Consider the following 22,819-nt stretch of genomic DNA (forward strand, 5'->3'; position numbering starts at 1 on the left):
GCAGTGCCTGCAGAGTGACCCAAGGGTCAAGCAGATGCGTGCTCTGGAGGACATGTGGATCACCCTGATGCTGGATCCACGGCTAAAGGGGAAGCTGCATCAGTTCCTGCCTGCAGGAGGAGACCCTGTGTGCCGAATGATGGATTTGCAGCGGTCCCTGGTTCGGCGCTTGGAGGAAGCCTTCCCACAGACTTCCCACCCTCCTGCTGTCACAGTCCAGCCAGCACAAAGGCACTGTATGCCACGTACAGCTGCCGACTGAGGAGGTGCCTGCAGCAGCATGTGGCTATCAAAGCCAGAACCAGCGCCTGAACCGGATGGTGGCAGACTACCTGGGGTCCTACAGCGGGCTTCACAGCGACACCCCTGTGGACCACTTGGATTACTGGGTCAAGCACCTGGATATTTGGAGCGAGCTGGCGCAGTACGCCCTGGAAGTCCTTGCTTGCCCCCTTCCAGCGTGCTGTCCGAAAGGTGCTTCAGTGCGGCCGGTGGCGTGGTGACTAAGAAACGCTCTCGTCTGTCCACCCAGTCTGTGGACAGACTGACGTTCCTCAAAATAAATCAGGCTTGGGTGGTTGGTGAATTCCTGGCCCCTGTTGCTGGCAAGAGGGGTAAATAAAGTGGATGGAAATAACTATGCCTGTCTTACCACCCTTTACCACCACAACCTCCAGGCTCCGTCTTAAATCTTCATAAGCCTGGTTAAAAACATTTTTACTGAGCCGTGGTACCACCAAGTGCCATGGTGAACTATCTAAACAAACACAATTGCTGTGTAATTTTTTGGGAGGTGTCTGTGTTGTCCCAGTTGTGGGGAGGCCCCAACTGCTGCACTACGACCGTTCCAGGAACCTCACAAAAATGTTTAACTGAGCCGTGGTACCAACAAGTGCCATGGTGAACTATCTAAACACAATTGCTGTGTAATTTTTTGGGAGGTGTCTGTGCTGTCCCAGGTGTAGGGAGGCCCCAACTGCGGCAGTACAACCGCTTCCTGGAACCTCTCCTTTTGTAATGTTTTACCTGCGGCACACTAGGTGCCATAGTGATTATCTGAACACAATTGCTGTGTAATTTTTTTGGAGGTGTCTGTGCTGTCCAAGTTGTGGGGAGGCCCCAAATGCGGCAGTACGACCGCTTCCTGGAACCTAGTCCTGATGTTAATTGACAGCCATTTTTTTTGGGGGGGGGGGGGATTTTAAGTTCCCACATCATCAATTAGTGTTCCCCTTTAAAAATAATGATGCTACATGCCTCATTTACCCTAAAAAATGTTTTAAAAGCAATTTAAAGGGCACTTCTGTTTTTTCTATCCGGATATCCGAATCCGCCCGGATAGCCCGGATAATGCGTTCAGATATCCGCATGAACGCGGATATCTTAAAGTTCAGATTCGGATATCCGATCCGGATATCTGAGTATCCGGATCCAGATCAATTCGGATTTTGAAAAGGGGTATCCGAGCACCTCTGGTGCCAAGGAACTGAGCATTGTGGATTCTGGAGACTTCAGTCTCCCCAATGAATCCTGGGTGGAGGGGTGTTTCCTGAAGTCCACAATCATCTCAACAGTCTTTCCCGCATTGAGGACAAAATTATTGCCCTTGTACCAGTCTCAGCTTCTGTCAATCTTGCTGTGGTAGACACGTTCTCCATTATTGCTGCCGATGAGGCCAGTGATGGTGGTGTCATCTGCAAATGTCATGATCTTAACAAAGTCAGAGGATGAGGTGCAGTTCTTGGTGTACAGACAGAACAGGAGTGGTGACAGTACACACCCTGCACCAGTGTTGGTGGTTCTCACACTAGATGAGCAGTTGCCAAGCTCCGTTGCTTTCTGTTTGTGAGGAAGTCCCTAACCCACCTGCAAAAGTCGACACCAACTTGCACAAGGTTGCTGAGCAGGATTTCTGGGCAGATGGTGTTGAAGGCAGTCCAAGAACAGGATCCTAGTGTAGGAGTCCGGTCTTTCAAGGTGCTCTGTGATGTATGCTAGGCTGCCGTTAATGATGTCCTCTACAGACGTATGCGATGTATGCAAATTAATGCTGGAAGGGGCGCCGCCAGCATACAAGCAAGCCAAGCCCTCGCTTGGGGCCTCACACTGCGGGGGGCCTCACTCTGCTGCGGGCGTGCGGGCACCAGGCGGAACGGCAGGGAGAGAGAATTTTCCACTTACCTTCCTCGATCCTACCAGCTTCTATCTACTTCCTGTCCCGAAGTCTGTCGCTATGGTAACAGCGCCCCCTGTGATGACATAACCGCATGTCATCACAGGGGGAGCTCTTACCGATGCGACGAGCGCTGGGAGAGGCTGAAGATAGAAGCTGTGTGCCGGATCCAGGCAGGTAAGTGGAAACGTTTATTCTCTCCACTCCCCCCGCCGTTGCGCCCACCCTCTACTGGGGGCATATACCTATCTAAACTATAGTGGGGGCATATACTGATCTAACCTATACTTGGGGCATATACTGTACCTATCTAAACTATAGTGAGGTCATATACCGATCTAACCTATACTGGGGGCATATACCTATCTAACCTATATTGGGGGCATATACCTATCTAATCTATACTAATCTAATCTATACTGGGGGCATATCCCTATCTAACCTATGCTGGGGGCATAGCCCTATCTAACCTATATTGGGGGCATATACCTATCTAATCTATACTGGGGGCATATACCCATCTAACCTATACTGGGGGCATATACCTATCTAATCTATAGTGGGGACATATACCTATCTAACCTATACTGGGGCAAATATACTGGCTACCTATATTGGAGGCACCTACCTATCTAACCTATATGGGGGCACCTACTTATCTAACCTATACTGGGGGCAACTATATGGGCTACCTATACTTGGGTGGATTCCAAAACGAAAAGCAAAGATCCTTGCGCTTCTACACAGGAGGTATAGTCACATACACAATTCTTCCCAACTCCTTGGTGTGCTGTACTGTGCTGCTCCAAAGGATCAAGGCAATGTAAATCTGAAGGAAGAGATGGAGCGCACTATTGTGCATTACCAAGGGTGGGCTTTATTCGCAAAAATAAAAGTTATACTCACAAGATGGACAATGTACAATGCGCCTCTCAGCGGTACAGCCAACCGCTACACTCACTGGCAGTATGACGGTGGCGCGTTGTGGCCAGCAGCGCGATCTCCGGTAGACTGGAATGCCGTCTCTCTGTGGGAGTGGGCGTGGCTGAGGGTCAGCGTGCGTAGGACGTCATGACGCGTTTTGGCACTTTGCGCCTTCGTCAGATCATACTTCCTTCAGCTATACTTGGGTGGGACCTATAGCTGGCTACCTATACTGCGGGAACCTATACCTGTCTCCACATTGGGGGCGCATTTTACGCCCTCGTCCTGGGTGCAATTTAGCCTAGAAACTGCTAGTATTTGGCTCCACCCACATTATGTTTTGGCCACGCCCATTTTGTTTTGAGATGTGGCTATCCATCTTTTAGAAGCGGCACGCGCCGCGCGCCACTTCTTTCGTGGATGGGGGCCTCAAGTTATGGACTGCTTGGGGCCACCAAAACCATAGCTGCACCCCTGGGTGCTGGTCAAGGAGGGCATTGGTGGAATGCTTCAGGAAGGCAAGAACCAGTTGCTCATTGATCTTCATGATGGTGGGAGTTAGCGCTACGGGTCTGAAGTAGTGTAGTTCGGTGTTCCCCAGCTTTTTAGGAACAGGTATAATTGTGGACCTTTTAGAACGGGGTTGGGGGCTTTGCCTTTCATCAGGGACCTATTCTAGATGGAGGTGAGGACGGGCGTTAGCTGGACTATGCAGGTTTTCAGACAGGCTGATGACACACCATCTGGGCCTGAGGCTTTCCTGGGGTTCAACTTGCAGAGGTGTTATAGTACATCCTCCTCCTGCATCTGGACAAGTACTGGTGTACCACTGATACTCGGGGAGGGTGTGTGAGAAAGGACTACCTCTGGCATGGACTGCGGGAGTTTAGATCTCAATCCTCAAATCTGCAGTAGAACTCATTGAGCTGCTCGGTCAGTTGGATGTTAATGTCTGCATGTTGGGGGGAGGGTTTGAAGTTCGATGCTGCCCTGAAGCCTTCCTACCTCGGGTAGTTGGACAAGGCTGAGACACAGCTTGTCAGAGTAGACCCTCATTGCCATTCTTAGTTTCTGTTTCAGAATGTTTTTGGCTTCCCTGATCTCTTCTGGGGTTCCAGACTTATGCGCCTTCTCTTTGAGTTTCCGGAGGCGCCACCTCTCTTAGACGTCAATATTAGGTAGCCAGAGGTGGCCCATGCAGTTAGCAATATTAGATATCCCTGTGAGTATTAGGGAGCCATGTATGACCCTTTCCCCAAATAGTAGTATTAGGTAGCCTTTTGCGTCCCAGTATTAGCAGTATTAGTCCTGTGAATGCACCCCAGAAAGTATTGGGTAAACTGATAGGCCCACCAATAAGCTGTATAAGGTAGTCCTATGAGTCCCCCAATTAGCAGTTTTAGGTAGACAGATGTCCCTCCCGAATAACATTAGGTCGCCAGATGTACCTCCAACAATATTAGGTAGACCGTATAGTTAGCCAGAAAATTTCTCCCCAGATGCCCCCCTACTCCTTTCACGATAGGTAGCTAGATGACCTGTCCCTCAGTGTAGGTATCAGCAAAAACTGGCAGCGCTCCTAATCAGGCTGCAGCTGAAATGAAACCAACAGAGGTGTGCAGCGCCCCCAAGGGACTTAAATACACACCTTGAATGCAAATCAGATCAGATGCTATCTATGCACTAAACTCTTACCTAAATGTAACGGGCTTGTGTCGTAGCTCAGATGTCTGATTATGTGGTGATCTGCAGAATCACCAATAATGTAGACGCTATATCCGATTATGTGTGGTCTGCAGAATCACCAATAATACCAGTATAGCAGACAAAGAGCAGAGTGTGTAGTGATTTGGTGCAACCGTAACTTTAATAGCAATGAGGCCTCACCAGGGGCTGGTGAGGTAATAACAGTACACTAATAGTGCACTAGCGTACAAGCTCCAGCAAGCTGGAGAACAACACTGAAGAGACTGAATCTCCCGAGGAGCGGGTGATTCAGAATGTACTGCAGGCTAAGGGATACAGTAATACCACAATAATAGATTACCTGAGGAGCAGGTAATCAAAGCTGCACTGCAGCCTAACAGAACTGCTTCACCAGAGGAGCTGGTGTAGCTAACACCTCACCAGTGGCGAGGGCCCACTGATGAGTAGAATGGTCAGGCAGGCAAGGTTCGGCAACAGAGAGGTATCAGTACGAGATCGGAAGACAAGAGAGTAATCGGTAATCAGGCAGAGGTTCAATAACAGGTAGGCAGATAGGTGAAAGTACAGGATCAGAAAGCAGGATCAAAGTTAGAGTAATCGCTAAGAGTCATACACAGGAGATCAATACAGAAAGCAATAACCTAGTCTGGGTGTGAAATCCTTAGCATCAACACCCGGGAACTAGTCTAAACAAATAACAATAACAAAGTAGCAATATCCTAGTCTAGGTGTGAAATCCTTAGCAACAATACCAGGGAACTAGCCTAAGGTCTGAGCGCTAACATGCAAGTATTCACGACAACAGACAAAGCTTGAATGAAGCCCGGAGGCTTAAGAAGCAGAGGAGACCCCACTGGCATGCCCCCCTGCCATCAGCCAATCCTGGGCGCCGTGGGACTCCTCTGACGTCAGCCGACCAGCAGGTCAGCTGACGGGCTTCCTCCCCGCATAAAGGTTCCGTCTATGCGCGCGCCCGCGCGCTAAGGCGACCCCCTGCCCGAGCGAACGTTCCGTCCTCGGCGTCCTAGACGCCGGACGGGTGGATGGCCGCATGGAGGCAGCTGCGGCGGCGGTGCTGTTCGCCGCAGCTGCTTCATAACTTACAGTACCCCCCCCCCCCCAGGCGTGGACTCCGAACACGCACCACCCGGCCTATCTGGATGCAACCTATGGAACTCCATCCTGAGTTATTCAGCATGCATACGAGAGAGTGGTACCCAGGATCTCTCTTCGGGACCATACCCTCACCAGTGGATCACTGTAATGATTTACACACGTGCCAAGAATCCAAAATCTTTTCCACTTCGTATTCTGGTTCTCCATTAACCACTACAGGTGGGGGGTGAGTGGTATCCACATACACCGCAGGCTTCAAAAGTGAAATGTGGAACGTCCTACCACCCCTGAAGCTAGGGGGAAGTGACACCATTTAAGTAACATTATTTACCTTCTTAGAAATAGGATAGGGCCCTATGAATTTGGGACCGAATTCGACTGAGGGCTGCCTTAAAGACAAGTGTCGAGTGGAAATCCACACCAAATCTCCTGGTGTGAACCTCCACTCCACCGAACGTCTCTTGTCGGCTTGCCTTTTTTGAACTGAAAAGGCTCTTTTCAGATTCTGCTTCACCTTAGTCCACATGTCCCTCATGGTCCCTGACCAGTGCTCTAACGCTGGAAAAGGAGACGCTACCACTGGCAGGGGTGAAAATTTGGGTGATCCCCCCGTAACAACTTGGAATGGGGAGAACCCTGATGAAGCAGACCGCAGGTTGTTGTGGGCGAACTCGGCATAAGGCAAGAATCTGACCCAATCGGTGTGGGCATCAGCCACATAACACCTAAGGAACTGCTCAAGAGCCTGATTAATCCTCTCGGTCTGACCATTGGTCTGCGGGTGGTAGCCGGAGGAAAACGATAACTTTATCCCCATCTGCTGGCAAAAGGCTTTCCAGAAATGAGAAGTGAACTGGACTCCCCTATCTGACACCACATCCTGGGGAATTCCATGCAGCCTGAAGATGTGGAGGACGAACAGTTCTGCCAATTCCTGTGCCGAGGGGAGTCCGTTCAAGGGGATGAAGTGGGCCATCTTACTAAACCTGTCGACTACCACCCAAATGACCGTTTTACCCTCAGAGGGAGGCAATTCACCCACAAAATCCATGGACACGTGGGTCCAAGGTTCCTCGGGCATTGGCAAGGGCTGTAAGGTACCAGAAGGCGCTTGCCTAGAAGCCCTGCTCCTGGCACAAACGGCACAGCTAGCCACAAACTCCTTACAATCAGTAGAGATTGAGGGCCACCATACACTGCGACTTAATAATTCTCGGGTACGAGCTACTCCCAGGTGACCAGCATTTTTATGGGCATGAAATGCCTCCAAGACTTTGAATCTCAACTGGAGGGGGACAAAAAGAACCCCCTCTGGTTTGCCTTCAGGGACCTCCTGTTGAAAAGGACCCAGCTCTGATGCCCAATCCAACTCAACCTGAACCTCAGAGGGTTCTGGATCCTGTTCAATGGTTCCAACTACTTGGGCTTCATTAACTGCAATAGGGACCTGCTTTAAAGGATACCCGAACTGAAATGTGACATAGTGAGATAGACATGTGTATGTACAGTGCCCAGTACACAAATAACAATGCTGTGTTCCTTTTTTTCTTTCTCTGCCTGAAAGAGTTAAATATCAGGCATGTAAGTGGCTGACTCAGTCCTGACTCAGACAGGAAGTGACTACAGTGTGACCTTCACTGATAAGAAATTCCCCTTTTTTACCTCTTTCTTGCTCTCAGAAGCCATTTTCTGCTAGGAAAGTGTTTTATAGTTGGAATGTCTTATCAGTGAGGGTCACACTGTAGTCACTTCCTGTCTGAGTCAGGACTGAGTCAGCCACTTGCATACCTGATATTTAACTCTTTCAGGCAGAGATAAGAAAAAAAGGAACACAGCATAGTTATTTGTGTGCCAGGCACTGTACATACACATGTCTATCTCATTATGTCACATTTCAGTTCGGGTATCCTTTAAACAGTGATCATGACAGTATGGAGACCAGCTTATCAACTGTCTGGTACCCCAATCAATGTCTGGTGAGTGCTTTTTAACCCCGGCATGCCCAGGATGTCCGTGGACGTGGACATTTCTAACACCAGAAACTGCATTTGTTCCCTGTGCAGGGCCCCAATCTGGCATAACAATACAGGAGTCTGAGTGATGGTGAGGGGCAATGGGGAGTCGTCCACAGCCGTAATCTTAATCTGCTCCCCCAGAGGAAGCAACAGAAATCTGAATTGATTAGCGAATCTAACAGACATGACATTGACAGCTGACCCGGAATCTACAAATGCCTGAGTAGTATGAACCTGATCCTCCCAGGTGACAGTACAAGGAAGCAACACCCGCTTATTATTTAGAGGTATATCAAGATCGCCTAGGGTAGTACCTCCAGCTACTCCTAGGCGATAGAGTTTTCCGCCTTCTTAGGGCAGGCAGAGACCATATGCCCTTTATCGGCGCAGTATAAACATAGCTTCTCTGCTCGTCTTCTATTTTTCTCTACCTCTGAGAGCTTGGCCTGCCCAATTTGCATTGGCTCGTCAGCGGGTGGAGAGGAAGGCGTAGGAGCTTAGAAAGTATAGGAGGAAAACTTTCTTGAGGGCTTAGCCCGAGTTTGCTTTTGATAGCAAACTCGTCTATCAATTTTAATGGCCAGATAAATGGCCTCATCCAGAGTCTTGGGTTCTGGATGATCCAACATAAGATCGGACACAGCGTCAGACAATCCAGACAAGAAACAGTCTAAAAGTGCGTACTGCCCCCACCTAGCTGACACTGCCCATCTCCTGAAATCGGCGGCATAAACCTCAACGGAACTATTGCCCTGCCTGAGGGTTTTTAACTTCCTCTCAGAAGTCACTGCCAAATCAGGATCGTCGTAAATTACGGCCATGGCTTTAAAGAATTCCTCCACTGAGACCAAGGCCGCATCCCCCATAGGGAGACTGTATGTCCAGGACTGGGAATCTCCAGACAACAAAGTTTTAATGAATGTGACCCGTTGGGCTTCTGTACCAGAAGAAACGGGTCGTAATTCAAAATATGACAAGCATCTATGCTTAAAATTACTAAAATCCGAGCGATGCCCCGAGAATTTTTCAGGTGGGGGTTCCCTCGGCTCGATCACAGAAGGGGGAGACACCCGGGTATTAGGGTCCAATAAACGGTTAACTGACTCAGTTAGTTGGTCAATCTGAGTCTGTTAAGCGTTCACTGTATTAATGAGTTCATTAACGGTGGTGGTTAACACGTCGACCCATTGGCAGAGTGCCTCCATACTTTTACTGGTCTGTTGTTCTGTAACGGTCTTGTGTCGTAGCTCAGATGTCTGATTATGTGGTGATCTGCAGAATCACCAATAATGCAGAGGCTATACCCGATTATGTGTGATCTGCAGAATCACCAATAATACCAATATAGCAGACAAAGAGCAGAGTGTGTAGTGATTTGGTGCAACCGTAACTTTAATAGCAATGAGGCCTCACCAGAGGGGCTGGTGAGGTAATAACAGTACACTAATAGTGCACTAGCGTACAAGCTCCAGCAAGCTGGAGAACAACACTGAAGAGACTGAATCTCCCGAGGAGCGGGTGATTCAGAATGTACTGCATGCTAAGGGATACAGTAATACCACAATGATAGATTACCTGAGGAGCAAGTAATCAAGGCTGCACTGCAGCCTAACAGAAGTGCTTCACCAGAGGAGCTGGTGTAGCTAACACCTCACCAGTGGCGAGGGCCCACTGATGAGTAGAATGGTCAGGCAGGCAAGGTTCGTCAACAGAGAGGTATGTATCAGTACAAGATCGGGAGACAAGAGAGTAATCGGTAATCAGGCAGAGGTTCAGCAACAGGAAGGTACGTATTGGTACAGAATCATGAGACAAGAGAGTAATTGGTAATCAGGCAGAGGTTCAGCAACAGGTAGGCAGATAGGCGAAAGTACAGGATCAGAAAGCAGGATCAAAGTCAGAGTAATCGCTAAGAGTCATACACAGGAGATCAATACAGAAAGCAATAACCTAGTCTGGGTGTGAAATCCTTAGCATCAACACCCGGGAACTAGTCTAAACAAATAACAATAACAAAGTAGCAATATCCTAGTCTAGGTGTGAAATCCTTAGCATCAACACCTGGGAACTAGCCTAAGGTCTGAGCGCTAACACGCAAGTATTCACGACAACAGACAAAGCTTGAATGAAGCCCGGAGGCTTAAGAAGCAGAGTAGACCCCACTGGCACGCCCCCCTGCCATCAGCCAATCCTGGGCGCCGTGGGACTCCTCTGACGTCAGCCGACCAGCAGGTCAGCTGACGGGCTTCCTCCCCGCATAAAGGTTCTGTCTATGCGCGCGGTAAGGCGACCCCCTGCCCGAGCGAACGTTCCATCCTCGGCGTCCTAGACGCTGGAGGGGTGGATGGCCGCATGGAGGCAGCTGCGACGGTGGTGCTGTTCACCGCAGCTGCTTCATATCTTACACTAGATAAATTGAATGCAAATTTATACACATGGATGCAGCTAGCCACAAGTAGACTTTCATTTTTTTAAAACAGGAGGAAATTTACTACACCTTCAAATGCAGGCTGCACCCGAATTGAACAGCTACATACAGTATATGTGCAGAGCCCAAAACACAGGCAGATTACACAACTTGTATTCAAAACAGTGCAGCATCAGTTTCGAATGAAGGACATTAGCTTCCAGAAACAGTTTGCGCACGGATTGTTAAGTACTAGATTTTTCCATGACGTTGACATGCCCTCACAGAAGAGACCTAACCACTAGCTAACAATTAAAACATAGTTTAAACCTGGGGCTGCTAGCCACAAATTGTCTACACATTTTCTAAAGAACAGCAAAAAATTGGCAGCGCCACTAATCAGGCTGCAACTGAAATGAAACCAACAGAGGTGTGTAGCTCAGTGTATGTAGCCAGATGACGCACACACCCCAGTTTAGCTGTCCAAATAAACACCCCCCCCCCCGGCCAGCCACCCTTCTGTATAACTAGCAAGATATCTCCCCTCCAGGACTGTTTCTAAGCAAAGGCATTCCAGGCCGTTGCCTGGAGCACCATTTGCTCTGATAGTGCACCTGCGGTGCTTGCTGATAACCATAGTAAGATCTGCATCCCCATGACCTCCACTCTCTTTCCTACAGGCACTTAATACATGACAAGGCTGCTTCGCTCTGCCACCTCCACACCACAGCGCTGCGCACTATTAGAGTAGGTGTGCAGCACTGTAGAGTATGCATGCTGTTCGCCCCCTCTTCTCCTTAGTGCACAAACAGTTCCAGATCTGCTTGGAGGCCCTCAACTATGTGCAGTGGTCAACAAGAACAGCAAACAGACCGCTGCAAGACTCCCTCACATGTTTCCAGTGCCAGGCCATCCCTCCACTGGGCAGCAACACAGGAACATATACAAATGCCTGCAAAACGCCAGATGTCGATAAAGTCCAGATATCTTTATCAGTACATCAAAAAGACATGCTGGTAGCTGAAACATTTCAGACACACAGGTCCTTAGTCATAGCTTACCAGAAACAAGACAGGAAGTGATGCAAGAAACTCCTCCAATTCAGGGCTGAACTAGACACCTGGAGGGTAATTAGCTAAACTAGCTCTTGTATACTACAAAGACCAGCAGGGGGCGTTGCTAGGATCCTAAGAGATCCAGGGCACTGTTGGGCACTCCCGACAGAAAATGGGTGTAGCCATGCACCAGAATGTGGGTGTGGTCATTGGTGGAACCAAATTTACATGAACTGAACAGCAGTCAAAGTAGGCCCTCCCATCAAAATGTTAGATGAACCCCCCCCCCCCCCTTCCATTAATAAAAAAAAAATACAGCATATCACATAAATAGGCAGTGTCGCTCAGGGGCGTTGCTAGTATCCTAGGAGATCCAGGGCACCCATGGGCACCAGGTAGTCACAGTCTGCAGCACGCGCAGCATGCCGCAGCAAAAAAATAGGCGTGGTCATGCATGGAGTGGGCGTGGTCATGGGTGGGACCAAATTACATGAACTTAACAATGGTATAACTGTGAGACAGCGCAGGGAAGCAGCCGCCTCTTCTCAGCGTGAGGCGGCTGCCTCCGTGCAGGGCATGGCGAAGCGTGGAGAAACCGCCGCCTTGGATGCGGCGGTTAGCGCGCAAGGCCCCATTACTGATACACCGCAGAGCGGTGCTAGTGTGGCTGGGACACGTAGTCCCTCCAGGTTTAGAGTGACGCGCGCGCACTCAGGCAGGGTTTATATGGCAGCCAGAAGTGAGTCAGCTGACCAGGCTGGTCAGCTGACACTGGCTCCACGTTTCATTGGTCCAGCACTAAGGGAGGTGCTGGAGAGATACTGATGTATATATACTGCCGGCTGTTCAGTTGCTGGTTGTCTGGCATTGCGAACACAACGTGGGAGCACTCAGACCTTTAGTCAGATCCTTAAAGAGAACCCGAGGTGTGTTTAAAGAATGTTATCTGCATACAGAGGCTGGATCTGCCTATACAGCCCAGCCTCTGTTGCTATCCCAAACCCCACTAAGGTCCCCCTGCACTCTGCAATCCCTCATAAATCACAGCCGTGCTGTGAGGCTTTGTTTACATTTGTAGTGTCAGTCTCAGCTGCTCCCCCGCCTCCTGCATAGCTCTGGTCCCTGCCCCCGTCCCTTCCCTCCAATCAGCAGGGAGGGAAGGGATGCAGGCGGGGACTGGAGTTCTGCAGGAGGCGGGGAGAGCAGCAGACTGACACTATAGAGATAAACACAGCCAGCTCTGACAAGCTGTTTGTCAGCAGCGTGGCTGTGATTTATGGAGGGATTGCAGATACAATACAACAATACAACCTTAGGGGGGTTTGGGATAGCAACAGAGGCTGGGCTGTATAGGCAGATCCAGCCTCTGTATGCAGATAATATTCTTCAAACCCACCTCGGGTTCTCTTTAAGTGTGCCGGGACCAGCTGGAGCTGTAATCCTACACTTAGCTAGATTCTGTTGATAGCTTAAAGTACTAGTTTGATTGTGATTATCTGTTATGACCCTTTGCCTGCCTGACTATCCTCCTGAACTCTGATCTTGTTCCTTGCCATTCTGATACTCTCCAACAACGAAGGTTCCCAGACAACCCCACTCCCAGGTCTAACAGCCTGGTCCACCGGTGCACAATCCCTCTGTGGGTCACCACTTCCACAATCGATTTCCAGAACAAAGATATGAAGGAGGCACTCCACTGGTGAATTAAACTTGCGTTTAGTAAAGTAGCTTAACACAACATGTTTCAGGGTTTCCCCTTTCCTCAGGTGTATAAGCACCCTCCAGAACACAGCACATACATATACATCTCAAAGCACCACACCCATCTTCAAGACCCCACCCACTTGGTCACATGACCATGGAGTCCAGTGATAGTCCAAATTAACCCTTTCGGGATGGACTTACCCGAAAGGGTTCATTTGGACTATCACTGGACTTCATGGTCATGTGACCAAGTGGGTGGGGTCTTGAAGATGGGTGTGGTGCTTTGAGATGTATATGTATGTGCTGTGTTCTGGAGGGTGCTTATACACCTGAGGAAAGGGGAAACCCTGAAACATGTTGTGTTAAGCTACTTTATTAAACGCAAGTTTAATTCACCAGTGGAGTGCCTCCTTCATATCTTCATTCTGATACTCTGTTGCCGAACCTCGGCTCGTCCTTAGACTCTGCTTCTGCCTCCTGACTTTGTACCTCGATATATCTGATACCCTGTTGCCGAACCATGCCTGTACCTTAGACTCCGCCTCTGCCTTCTGAATCTGTACTTTATCTGTCCGTGTGTTTACGACCTGGCTTGTCCGACCTCGAGAACCGACCTAACTATTAAAGGCGGTTCCTCATCCTGTTAGTGACACTTCCTCCAGAGTGTCACTCTCAGATAATCCTTCCTACTCTCAGCCTGACTCCTCCCGCTTGGAGAGTCCAGGTCTTCAGAAGGAATCCGTGCAGTACTCCCTACTGCTCTGAGGCCTAGTCCTCTAAAGTGTTACTGTTACACCTAACACTACACTCTACTCAGGTGTACAGAGGTTAGCTGGTATATCGGATTATCGGTGATACTGCAGATCACTTATAATCTGGTATATATCTGTATTCCCAGTGATACTGCAGATCACCGGTAATCAGATCCTCTCTGTGCTCCACCGATCGTTACAATAACCTAGCGATAATGGGCCTTCCCGGCAAAAAAATGTTGGATGGAGCCCCCTAGCCTTAAATTAGATAGTTTTCTATGAGTATGGGCATAGAGTAAAGATGCATACACACTTTCAATTTTGACTGGTCAATCACCTACCAATTTTACCACCTCTATGTAGTATGAGGACCAACAGACTTTGAATACTATGAACAGAGCTGAGCTAGAAGTAGTAAAATTGGCTAATCAAAATTGTATGTGTATAGCAGGCTTTACAGCTAATCATGTACATACTGGAGGTGGCAGAGATCAGCACATGCTGCAGCTAGTTTACAATCCGTACAGGCACAGAGTAACTGTTTATTAAGTGCATAATGAGGTAGAAATTAATGGCACACACTACAGTGAGTTTACTATAGTAAGTACAGAGTAACAGTAATACTGTACATACTGGAGGCAGTGTTGCCAACCGCCCGTAAATTTACGGGCAGCCCGTAATTTTAGATACAAATTAAGCTGCCCGTGAATTCCGTAAGGAATTCAGCAGCGTCCGTAAAAGGGCGGCCAATCGGCCGCCCGCTCTGTTGCAGGACAGCAGCGCAGTGGAGGAAGAGCTGTGGGCAGCGGTGGAGAAGGGGGGCAATCTCCCCCCCCTTCTCTCACCTTTGTGCTCTCCCTCCCTCGCTGACTGTCCCCCTCCTAAGTGACGAGTGGCGTTTGGCAGCGGGCGGGACTTACCTTCCGTCTCGCTCCTGCGGCGGAAGTTCTGCTGCTCTGGTCTGAACCAGACCAGAGTAGCGGCAAATCATCCCGCGCCGGTGACGAGAGAAGAGAAGACGCAGGTAAGTTCCGCTCGCTGCCGCATGCCACTCGTCACTTAGTTCAGGAGGGGAGAGCGAGCTGCTCCCCTCCTGCTTTGGGGCCGGGTCACCTGGCTACCCATGGGCATTGGGCACATATACATCTGGCTACATCTACTGGGCACATATAACCTCTGGCTACATCTACTGGGCACATATACCCCCTGGCTACATCTACTGGGCACATATACACCCTGGCTACATCTACTGGGCACATATACCCCCTGGCTACATCTACTGGGCACATATACCTCTGGCTACATCTACTGGGCACATATAACCCTGGCTACATCTACTGGGCACATATAACCCTGGATACATCTACTGGGCACATATACCCCCTGGCTACATCTACTGGGCACATATACCTCTGGCTACATCTACTGGGCACATATAACCCCTGGATACATCTACTGGGCACATATACCCCCTGGCAGCCCCGTTTCTTGCCCCGTGCGGAGCGTGCCGCCGCCCGGGGAGCTGTTGGGAGGGGGGCGCTATAATGGAGGGGGGAGCCGGAGCCGCGGGGAGGGCAGCCCGACCTCTCCCTCCCTCTCCTCTCCCGGGCGCCCTCCGTGCTCCCCCCTCAGATGCAGAGTCCGTGAGCAGCAGGGAAGCGCTGTTTACAACTCACCGGCTGCCTGGCTCCAAGCGCTGCTCTCTCGCCGCTGGTCTCCTCTCTCTCTCTGTATACGTACTGATACACGCTGCTTCCTGTAGCCGGAAGCAGCGTGTATCAGTATGTATACAGAGAGAGGAGACCAGCGGCGAGAGAGCAGCGCTTGGAGCCAGGCAGCCAGTGAGTTGTAAACAGCGCTTCCCTGCTGCTCACGGACTCTGCATCTGAGGGGGGAGCACGGAGGGCGCCCGGGAGAGGAGAGGGAGGGAGAGGTCGGGCTGCCCTCCCTGCGGCTCCCCCCTCCATTATTGGGGGCATCTACCTATCTAACCTATTCTGGGGGCACCTACCTAATCTAACCTACGCTGGGGGGCAGCTGCTAATCTAACCTACGCTGGGGGGCACCTACCTATCTAACCTACACTGGGGGGCACCTACCTAATCTAACCTACACTGGGGGGCAGCTACCTATCTAACCTATACTGGGGGCAGCTACCTAATCTAACCTACGCTGGGGGGCAGCTACCTATCTAACCTATACTGGGGGCAGCTACCTAATCTAACCTACGCTGGGGGGCAGCTACCTATCTAACCTACACTGGGGGGCACCTACCTAATCTAACCTACGCTGGGGGGCAGCTACCTATCTAACCTACACTGGGGGGCAGCTACCTATCTAACCTACACTGGGGGGCAGCTACCTAATATAACCAACACTGGGGGGGCAGCTACCTATCTAACCTACACTGGGGGGCAGCTACCTAATCTAACCTATACTGGGGGGCAGCTACCTATCTAACCTATACTGGGGGGCACCTACCTAACCTATACTGGGGGGCACCTACCTAACCTATACTGGGGGGGCAGCTACCTTATCTAACCTATACTGGGGGGCAGCTACCTAATCTAACCTATTCTGGGGGGCACCTGTCTAATCTAGCCTATACTAGGGGGCACCTACCTAATCTAACCTATACTGAGAGGCACCTACCTATCTAACCTAGGGGGGGGGGGCGCAATTTTTACACCCTCGCCCTGGGTGCATTTTAGCCTAGAAACTGCACTGCCCCCTGGCTACATCTACTGGGCACATATACCTCTGGCTACATCTACTGGGCACATATAACCCTAGCTACATCTACTGGGCACATATAACCCTAGCTACATCTACTGGGCACATATAACCCTGGCTACATCTACTGGGCACATATAACCCTGGCTACATCTACTGGGCACATATAACCCTGGATACATCTACTGGGCACATATACCCCCTGGCTACATCTACTGGGAACATATAACCCCTGGCTACATCTACTGGGCACATATACCCTCTGGCTACATCTACTGGGCACATATACCTCTGGCTACATCTACTGGGCACATATAACCCTGGCTACATCTACTGGGCACATATAACCCTGGCTACATCTACTGGGCACATATAACCCTGGCCACATCTACTGGGCACATATAACCCTAGCTACATCTACTGGGCACATATAACCCTGGCTACATCTACTGGGCACATATAACCCCTGGCTACATCTACTGGGCACATATATCTCTGGCTACATCTACTGGGCACATATAACCCTGGCTACATCTACTGGGCACATATAACCCTGGCTACATCTACTGGGCACATATAACCCTGGATACATCTACTGGGCACATATACCCCCTGGCTACATCTACTGGGCACATATACCCCCTGGCTACATCTACTGGGCACATATACCCCCTGGCTACATCTACTGGGCACATATAACCCTGGCTACATCTACTTGGCACATATAACCCTGGCTACATCTACTGGGCACATATAACCCTGGCTACATCTACTGGGCACATATAACCCTGGCTACATCTACTGGGCACATATAACCCTGGCTACATCTACTGGGCACATATAACTCTGGCTACATCTACTGGGCACATATAACCCTGTCTACATCTACTGGGCACATATAACCCTGGCTACATCTACTGGGCACATATAACCCTGGCTACATCTACTGGGCACATATAACCCCTGGCTACATCTACTGGGCACATATACCTCTGGCTACATCTACTGGGCACATATAACCTTGGCTACATCTACTGGGCACATATAACCCTGGATACATCTACTGGGCACATATACCCCCTGGCTACATCTACTGGGCACATATACCCCCTGGCTACATCTACTGGGCACATATACCTCTGGCTACATCTACTGGGCACATATAACCCTGGCTACATCTACTGGGCACATATAACCCTGGCTACATCTACTGGGCACATATAACCCTGTCTACATCTACTGGGCACATATAACCCTGGCTACATCTACTGGGCACATATAACCCTGGCTACATCTACTGGGCACATATAACCCCTGGCTACATCTACTGGGCACATATACCTCTGGCTACATCTACTGGGCACATATAACCCTGGCTACATCTACTGGGCACATATACTCCCTGGCTACATCTACTGGGCACATATACCCCCTGGCTACATCTACTGGGCACATATACCTCTGGCTACATCTACTGGGCACATATAACCCTAGCTACATCTACTGGGCACATATAACCCTAGCTACATCTACTGGGCACATATAACCCTGGCTACATCTACTGGGCACATATAACCCTGACTACATCTACTGGGCACATATAACCCTGGATACATCTACTGGGCACATATACCCCCTGGCTACATCTACTGGGCACATATACCCCCTGGCTACATCTACTGGGCACATATATCCCCTGGCTACATCTACTGGGCACATATACCTCTGGCTACATCTACTGGGCACATATACCTCTGGCTACATCTACTGGGCACATATAACCCTGGCTACATCTACTGGGCACATATAACCCTGTCTACATCTACTGGGCACATATAACCCTGGCTACATCTACTGGGCACATATAACCCTGGCTACATCTACTAGGCACATATAACCCTGGCTACATCTACTGGGCACATATAACCCTGGCTACATCTACTGGGCACATATACCTCTGGCTACATCTATTGGGCACATATAACCCTGCCTACATATACTGGGGACATATACCTCTGGCTACATATACTGGGCACATATATCTGCTGGCTACATATACTGAGGACACTGGCTGTTTGCCATTATGTGCATTTACTGGTGAAAAGCTGTCTCTTATGTGCATTTACTGGTGAAAAGCTGTCTCTTATGTGCATTTACTGGTGAAAAGCTGTCTCTTATTATGTGCATTTACTGGTGAAATGCTGTCTCTTATTATGTGCCTTTACTGGTGCAAAGCTGTCTCTTACTATGTGCATTTACTGGTGAAAAGCTGTCTCTTATGTTCATTTACTGGTGAAAAGCTATCTCTCATTACGTGCATTTACTGGTGAAAAGCTGTCTCTCATTACGTGCATTTACTGGTGAAAAGCTGTCTCTCATTACGTGCATTCACTGGTGAAAAGCTGTCTGTTATTACGTGCATTTACTGGTGAAAGGCGGTCTCTTATGTGCATTTACTGGTGAAAAGCTGTCTGTCATTACGTGCATTTACTGGTGAAAGGCTGTCTCTTATGTGCATTTACCGGTGAAACGCTGTCTCTCATTATGTGCATTTACTTGCCATGCCCACCTTAGTCGCCGCAAATTTCCTTGAACATGTTGCCCCCTACCCATTTGACTGCCCCCTCATATGTGCCAGTCTAAAACCGGCCCTGTACCCCTGCCTACATATACTGGGCACATATACCCCTGGCTACCTGTTCTGGGGACATCTCTCCCCCTGGCTACCTGTTCTGGGGACATCTATACCCCTGGCCACCTATTCTGGGGACCCCTATAGACCTGGGGCTACCTATTTTTGGGGAACCACTGCTGCCAGATTATGTGTATGTTGGGGGAATCGCTGCTGCCAGATTACATCTACTTTTTGGGAACCACTGCCATATTATCTGTATTTTGGAAGAACCTCTGCCAGATTACGTGGATTTTTGGTGAAATGCTGTAAGATTACATGTATTTTGGGGGAAGGGGGGGAAACACTATGGCAGAGCTCAAACTTCCCTGGCAGACCTTTCACAGCAATATTAAAATCATGTATATTTGGTCCCACCCATGACCACGCCCACATTCGGTTGCGTGGCCACGCCCATTTTTCAGCGCGCCGCTCGTAGCGCGGCGCAGGGTGTTTTGTCAGTAAAAAAAATCTTTTGTCAGTAAATTTTTAAGTATTTGTCAGTAAAAAATAACGTGAAAGGTTGGCAACACTGACTGGAGGTAGCAGGGATCAGCATACACTGCAGCTAGTTTACTATCAGTATAAACAAAGCAACAGCTTATACTGTACACACTGGAGGTAGCAGAGATCAGCACACACTGCAGCTAGTTTACTATCAGTACAGGCACAGATAAACAGCTTATACTGCATACTTTGAAGTTTGTGATCTTTTTGCTGCAGGCTGCATGTGCCTGGGGTCTCTGTGGGATTTGGCTGGGCACCTTGTCCTGAGGTAAGGTGGTCTGTGGCTCTGTGGGGACCAAATCTGCAGGCCAGGGTGGGAGCCATGCTGAGGTGGAGTGGCACACTGGCATCTGAGGGCGGTGGTGACTGGTGGGGCGTCTGTGGTGGGCGGGCTGGCGGCTGTCACGGCTGGACTGCAGGAGACCGTATGTATTGGGTGGGCGGCAGTGGGGAGCCAGACATGGAGCCATATGGGGTCAGCAGCAGCCGGTTAAATGGCGCCTACACGTGCAGGGGGTGGAACTACTTTCGCTCTTGCTCCAGTCTGCTGCCTTTTCTCATGCCCCCTGCCAGGCGCTTCTGATTGGGCAGGGGGCGGATTCTGGCTGGAAGAAGGAAGCCGAAAGCGCTGGTGACCGCAGTCCACCCACAACATGGCGGCCGCCGTGTCGAGCAAATGGCACCCGCACACACATTAATATTCGGGGCACTCCAATTGGGCACCCCAGCAGTAACATAAGGGGCAACCCAAAGCCATATCCGGGGTACGGGCCACGGATATATAGGGCTAGCAACGCCTCTGCTGTCGCTTAAACATAACTAGGCACTGGGAATTACCTGACTTCTGTGCTGGCTGGTCTGGCTTTCTGCTGGGCAGGCTGGCCTGCTGCCATGTTGTCTGGCAGTCCCCCCATAGCATTCCCTGACCTAGTGGACCCCCTCCCACATGCTTCCACGGTCCTCCCATTGAAGCACCACAACTCCCAGCAAGCCCCCATAGAAGAGTCACAGCTCCCTGCAAGCTCCCATGGGGGGTATGCTGGGTACTGTGGTGCCTCTATATGGGCATACAGGGTGCTGTGGTGCCATGATGGGTGCTGTGATGCCTTTATGGAGGCATGCAGGGAGCTAGGAGCTCTGGCGTCTGATTCCTCCTCAGACAGTAGGGGCAGAAGCCCAGAAGAGTTGATGTCTGCAGAATCAGGAGACCAAGCTGCCGGAGGAGAACTGCCACCCACTGCCTTGCCCTGAAGACCAGAGTAATAGTGCACAGATTAAAAACAAATACAATTTCAGTATAAAAGGTTAATATTCTCCAAATATCACACCCAACAGCATAAACAAAATATTGGCTTCATGGGTGTCCGCATGTCGGGCAAATTGGGGCGGCTGCACCCCCCTGTCCGCCCGCTGAACCCCCCCCCCCCGGCCGCCCCCCCCGGCCAAATCAGTGGTGGCGCCCCTCGGTAATCCCGCCACCCGATTCAGCGCAGTGAAGGGGGAGCATTTCTGCACAGCGACACAGGGACATCCCCCCCTTCCCTCACCTTGGGGCTCCCCCTTACTCGCTCCCCCTCCATAAATTAGCGGCAGACCAGGCGGCAGCAGAACACTTCCTGTATTCTCTGCACGCGAGGAAGATTCTGTGCGTGTCTGGTCTAGGCAGTGACGTCAGACCAGCGACGCACAGATCCCCCTCTCGTGCAGGGAATAGAGAAAAACTTCCACTCCACTGCCACCCGCTGCCAGCCACTTAAAGGGATACTGTAGGGGGTCAGGGGAAAATGAGTTGAACTTACCCGGGGCTTCTAACGGTCCCCCGCAGACATCCTGTGTTGGCGCAGCCACTCACCGATGCTCCGGCCCCGCCTCCGGTTCACTTCTGGAATTTCAGACTTTAAAGTCTGAAAACCACTGCGCCTGCGTTGCCGTGTCCTCGATCCAGCTGATGTCATCAAGAGCGCACAGCGCAGGCCCAGTATGGTCTGTGGCTGCGCAGTACACTCCTGGTGACATCAGCCGGAGCAAGGACACGGGCGTGCAGGTGCAGTGGTTTTCTGACTTTAAAGTCAGAAATTCCAGAAGTGGACTGGAGGCGGGGCCGGAGCATCGGTGAGTGGCTGCGCCAACACAGGATGTCTGCGGGGGACCATTAGAAGCCCTGGGTAAGTTCAGCTCATTTTCCCCCGACCCCCTCTACAGTATCCCTTTAATTATGGAGGGGGGACCGAGGAAGGGTGTGTCCGGGAGCCCCAAGGTGAGGGAAGGGGGGGGATGTCCCCCCTTCCCCGCCACACTACCTAAACTGGGGGGGGGGGAGGGTCCCTGTCACTACCTGAACTGGGGGGAGGTCCCTGTCACTACCTGAACTGGGGGGATCCCTGTCACTACCTGAACTGGGGGGGGGGGTCCCTGTCACTACCTGAACTGGGGGGCTTCCTGTCACTACCTGAACTGGTGGGCTCCTGTCACTACCTGAACTGGAGGGGTCCCTGTCACTACCTAAACTGTGGGGTCCCTGGCAATACCTGAACTGGGGGGCTCTGTCCTGTCACTATCTAAACTGTGGTGTCCCTGTCACTATCTGAACTTGGGGGCTCCTGTCACTAAATAAACTAGTAGGCACCTGTCACTACCTAAACTGGGGGGACCCTGTCACTACCTAAACTGGAGGGCTCCTGGCACTACCTAAACTAGGGGGCACCTGTCACTACCTAAACTATCCTGGCTATCCAGCCCAGCATCACCGCCAGCCAGGCCAGCCCAGCATCACTGCCAGCCAGGCCAGCCCAGCATCACCGCCAGCCAGGCCACAGCATCACTGCCAGGCCTTTCGACCCACTCATCATCCCCAAGCCAGCCAAAAACAGTATTGCTAGGCCAGCCAAGCACAGCAGCCAGTAGAGGAGAATTCAGAAGCCAGGTGAGAGGTGTCTACCATATTAAGGGGGCATTCTGCCTATTTATGTGAAATGCTGTCTATTTATGTGACTCATGACTGCTGAATTTGTCTTGTTGGGGGCCTCATAGTTACTGAATTTGTCTTGTTGGGGGC

The 22,819-nt window shown here is 50.5% G+C and overlaps 1 protein-coding gene across 5 annotated transcripts in view; it reads left to right on the forward strand.

Annotated features, from left to right (window-relative positions):
* The window catches only part of IL12RB1 (interleukin 12 receptor subunit beta 1), a 485,568-nt gene that overhangs the window by 240,134 nt on the left and 222,615 nt on the right, over window positions 1-22,819 (forward strand). The gene's annotated exons all lie outside the window — the stretch shown is intronic.

The sequence above is a fragment of the Hyperolius riggenbachi genome, chromosome 1 (assembly GCF_040937935.1).
Source record: "Hyperolius riggenbachi isolate aHypRig1 chromosome 1, aHypRig1.pri, whole genome shotgun sequence".
NCBI lineage: Eukaryota > Metazoa > Chordata > Amphibia > Anura > Hyperoliidae > Hyperolius > Hyperolius riggenbachi.